Source organism: Helianthus annuus, chromosome 17 (genome assembly GCF_002127325.2).
Source record: "Helianthus annuus cultivar XRQ/B chromosome 17, HanXRQr2.0-SUNRISE, whole genome shotgun sequence".
NCBI classification, from domain to species: domain Eukaryota; kingdom Viridiplantae; phylum Streptophyta; class Magnoliopsida; order Asterales; family Asteraceae; genus Helianthus; species Helianthus annuus.
In genome coordinates, this window is record NC_035449.2 from 83,088,812 (window position 1) to 83,094,348 (window position 5,537).

Sequence of the window (5,537 nt, forward strand, 5' to 3'; positions counted from 1 at the left end):
TTTTCCAGAGTTTTTTTTGAGTTAATTACATAGTTAGTCCCTGTGGTTTGCACAAAGTAACATACTTAGGTACTAATAGTTTGAAATCACATTCTAGGGTATTAACTTTTCATTTTGTAACGTTTGGAGGTATTAGCGTTATTTGTAGGTTTAAAATCACATTTTATTAGTACCTAAATATGTTATTTTGTGCAAACCACAGGGACTAACTATGTTAACACCCTATAAGTTAATACCTACAAGCATTACAAAATGAAAAATTAATACCCTAGAAGGTGATTTTAAACTATTAGTACCTATATATGTTATTTTGTGCAAACCATAGGGACTAACTATGTAATTAACTCTTTTTTTTGTCCTAAAAATGCAAGGAATTCAAAGGTGCTGACGGTTCTGTCAAACGAGCTACGGATCAATTTCTATTTGCAAAACAGTCAAATTTTATCGACGCTTGCCAACAAAAATTCCACCCCTTAAATATGCTGCTAATTTCGCTGGTTTAAGTTCCCTGGTCAATGTAACTTAATTTCGCTAGACAGCTCAGGTTAATTTCACAGGAACAGTTCGCTGAACAGATCAATTTCACAGATTATTTTCGCTGGTCAAATTCGCTGCTTAATTTCGCTGAAACCGTGATAATTTCGCTGTGGAAAATTATACGGTTACCAAAGTCGCCTTTGGATTTACTTCGCCGGTAAGTATGCGAGTACAGCTAATTTCGCAGGTCAGGCAAATTCGCTGACTTCTTAAATTCGCTGAACCAGTATAATAGGAAACTTAATCTGATCAAAATTTTGAAAAATTTTCCCATAACACCTTCCTGCAGAATCACAAGGCAAAATATCAGTAAATTTTCGAAAACAATATGATGAACACGAAGAACAGTTTTCGAATTCCAGCCAAATACTCTTCAAAAGCAACCAAATACTGTCCTGAAAACCTACAAATCAGCAAAAACTAACAAACAAACCGATCAAACACAAACAAAATCGCAGAAAAATTATCAGAACTCAAAAATTTCGAAACCCTAATTTCAAGTTTCAACAATTTCGAAATTTTTCACCCAAATCTGCCAAGCACAATTCTGAACCAAGCCTTCAAGAGCCTAATGCTCTGATACCAATTGTAGGTCCCCTTGAGTCTTATGGATCTTCACAGAATTGTCAATCCAATCAAGAGTGCGGAATCCTCTTGATCAGAATATAGCAGAAAACGTGTAGGAACAGAAATCAGCAATTCACTTTCAAACCAGGTTTCTATTGATTATCTATCAAGCTGAATTACAATCAATCAAACCCTAACCACTCTCAATTTCGTCCAAGCCCTAGTCTCTCACGAAATTGCTCTCTCAAACACTGTTTTGGCTGATTAACCTAAACCCTAAAGCCTAACCTTGTTTATATAACACAAGGTTTGCTATTTGGACTAGGGTTTCTACATGGGCAAGGCCCAATTCGTCCCCCTAGACCCAATGTGGGTTGTTTAGCCCAAAATCTATAATCTCACTAATATAAAGCTAAACCCGCTAACCGTTTATCATTTAACTAATTACAAGATATCCAAAGACAAAATCTAAGTTGTTGTTACAGAATATGCACCAACATAGAGGAATTAATTTGCTATTAACAAGCCTAAGGAGGTAATGTGAACAACAAACCGATGGTACTAGGCTGAGGCACTTACTGAAGAACATAAAGAGCTTTACGAAGCAAACAAACGAGCTCTGGACAAGAGGAGTCAATATACCCAGGAGGTTGTTTTATATACACAAACTTCGTCATATCCCCACTAAGAAAGGAAGTAATGAACAGTAGGGGAAACGAGTTTCATCTAAGGCAATGTGATAAGAAGCGATGACGTGTTGGGTCGTCGTAAGATATATGCATTAATAACCACGATGATCAGAAGAATGGCCGAGATGCGAGCATTCTTAGGAGCGTGGAGATAAGGTACAATAGCAGAGACAACCAAACACGAGAAGATGGTCAAAGGGAGGCAAGAAGCCATAAAGAATTTTAAACGGTTGGGTTAGTATTGAGGAGTTTAAAATTTAATGTTTCTTTTATCCTCGACTTAATCCATTGGTGATCACTGACAACCAATTAAAAACATATTTTTATTTTTTTAAATGAGATTTGTTTGATTGATCGGTAAAGTTTTTTGCTTTCTATAAAAGTATATTTTTTTAATAATAATTACTATATAATAACGAATATGGTAGAATCTTAGGAATAGTGTGGTGGTGCTAACATGCATTATCACGTGTCGCAATCTCATTGGTCCGCGATTTCAATTTTATTTTTCCTATATCAGATTTTTCCGGCCAGGTTTTCTTTGACAATTTGAGTCGTTTCTGTCGCATTTTTGTTTTACGATTTGTAGGATCGTTTGCTGACCCGATGAGTCGTTCAGAAGAGCACTTAGACTAATCCAGAGGCGGAATTCATTGAATTAGTCTTCGTAAAGCTTGATTTCACACTTTAACGTCTCCTTTATTGATTAATTGTCAGATTACAAGCTCGTGGAGACAAACGGGCAGAGCTTCGCCTTTACACACACACCTACTGACTGACTACCACTAGAATCGCTCATATGACCTATTTATAGGCATCTTGGGTCGCTCATATGTACATGTACATATGAGCGGTCCTACATTGTGACAAATGATCGATCCAACCATAATGTCACATGAGCGGCCCATAAACATGTCATTCGAGCGGTCCGACCCAAATACACTATAAGCGGTTCAGCCCAATTCCATATTGGCGATCCAGCTATCTAATTGGGCCACAAAAGTAATCTAAAGCCCAATAAGCAATCCTATCCTAATATATGATTTCTCGTTTACTGTTCTCTATACAATTAGCTCTGCCCTAAGACTCGAACGAAGATGTAGTCAACAGACAACTGCACCAACACGATTTTTCTCGGTTTTGGTCGCCGTTTGCTTACTATCTGCGCCCGCAACATGGGTTATTTCCCCTCTTTCTAAAGACTGTTAAAAAACTTGAAAAACATCACTTTGACCCACTCAACTTTATGATACGCTTTGTATAAGTTCACGTTTTTTCTTTAAAACTTTTACCGGATTTGATCATTGTTTGTTTACTTAGCACGGTTTTACCATCCTGCTACATGGGGCTTAAATACTAGTTATATAAATTATGAAAACTTGTTGATTTATTAAGAGTTTTCGAACTAAATCATCAAAATAGTAAGCACTGAAAATTATTTTATGAACAATATTTTGGTTTGAGATTTCAAACTTTCGTGCGTTTAGACAAACCAAAAGGAATTTTCTCATAGAACTTTTTGAAATCTTCAGTTTGACAAACACTTAATAAGGTAATTAGTTAATCTGCATTGCTAGTGTCGTGGTTGCCTTACGTAGCCTCCGTATATAACAGTTTGACTTTAGATCAACATTTAGTTAAACGTTTGTTGAATTAATGAATTTTAATAATAGTCTACGTGCACAACTTTTCTTCATCGTCCCTTATATTTTTTTTGAAGGATATGGTGAGCTCATATCCGAATTTATATTTAAAAATAAAAGATAAATATTTTTTTTTTTCATGGTAGTTCGTAGGAGATCAATGCATGTGGATGGAATACTGCATTTGGTAATTAAACTATGCAGCTTCATGTATATTTTTTAATTTGCGTAGGATTTTAAAGAACATAATCAAGAAGCTTCGATAGGTTTGGTATTCAATGTTTACTTTATTTAATAGAATAATAATCGTTGTGTATATAATATAATCTATTTTTAGGAGAACCTTTTCCGTTTAAAGTATTAATTGTATTAGTGAAAAATATACATTTATATGATTTTTATATTTTTCATTAAGTTCTAGCTTGGACTTCAAACAAATACGTGTCCGCATGGTGACATCATGTGTGGAAACATGCATGGAACTTCAGTATTGTATGATCTAAGTTGATTTCGATACATCATTCGTCTCATATAAGAGGATTAAATATTGAAGAGTGTAAGATTTATCTTTGAAGGATCTACTAAAAAGTTAAGGATTGTGATTATTATATATGACTCTCCTTATAAGTTATAAGTAGGAAAGAACAAGATTTTGGTCCTTTTAAATAGAAATGAGAAGATAACATTTGACACCCTCTTGGTTTTCTAAAAAATACAACAAAAAAAATCTAGTACAAAAAAATCAGGTATAAAAAATTCAACACAAAAAACTAAGAAAAAAAATCAGCACAAAAATGTAGTACAAAAGTCCAGTACAAAAAATGCTATACAACATAGAAATACAAAATACGCTCGATTTTATGGTGAAATCTTTAGTTGTCATATTTTCTATAGCAATATACTACTCAAATTAAAGATAAAAATATGCTCGATTTTATGGTTAAATTTTTCTGAAACAATAATGTCGTATAAAAAAGTTATGAATGGTTGAAAAATGAGGGTGGAATATGCATGTGCCTTGCATGTGGAGAGAAAAGTCAATAAATATGATTTATACCCTTAGACCACCGGTACTCGTTCAAATGTGGGCATTAAGTACTTGGAAGGGGGTTAGAAGGGTGGTATGGGTAAAGTTATTGCCTCGTTCAGTGTATAGATCCAGCGAGAACCTGATTCAAGCTTATTAGGACTTACTTTCAGACAAATACCACTAAATTGGGGGAAGTAAGAACAACTTAATCCCTTATAAATAAATGAGTAAATTGCCATTTTAGTCCCCGAGGTTTGTCCAAATTTGCCATTTTAGTCCAAATAGTTTTTTTTTTCGCCTCTGGGTCCCTGACTTTTCCATTTTATTGCCCTTTTGATTATATTGACTAACTTCGTCTAAAAGCCTCAGTTTTAGTCAGGGGCATTTTTGTCATTTTTGTTTTAAACTTTCCAACTTGCCGTTTTGATCCAATACTTATTTTACATTAAAAAATAAAAGAAAACAATTTAATGTTATAGAAGAACATATAACAATATATACATATAAACACATTTACTGTGTGTCTTCATTTTTCCCCTTTCTCTCTCTACACCAACCCACCACCGTAACATCTACCACCGCCATCACCCATCACCGCCGCCGACACCCATCACCACCACCACCATCACATGCCACCACCCACTGCATCACTTGCCACCACCCGTCTCTCTCTTTCTCTCTCTTTACAGCCTCACCAAACTACCACCGGTTACCGCCCACTTCCGCCACCCGTCATGGAACCACCTATATCTTCATAATCGGTCACCATCTTCACAAAATCACATCATCATCGACATCAGTGCTAAGAGAAATGACACAGTTGGAAAGTGATTTATCGGATAACCCGTCGGGAAACATAAAACACCGCCACAGCCGCCATACACGGCGGTGCCGTCGCCGGAAAGCTCAGCTGCCGCCGCTGCAGATCCTTTTTCTTTCTCCGATCTTGCTCTTTCGCGTCTATCTCTCTCTCCCTCTTTGTGAACCTACTGATAAACCACGTCTCCGCCGCCGCCGTGTGCAGCGGCTCTCTCATTTTCTTAGCTCCAGATCTGCAGGTGAAGGGGGTGT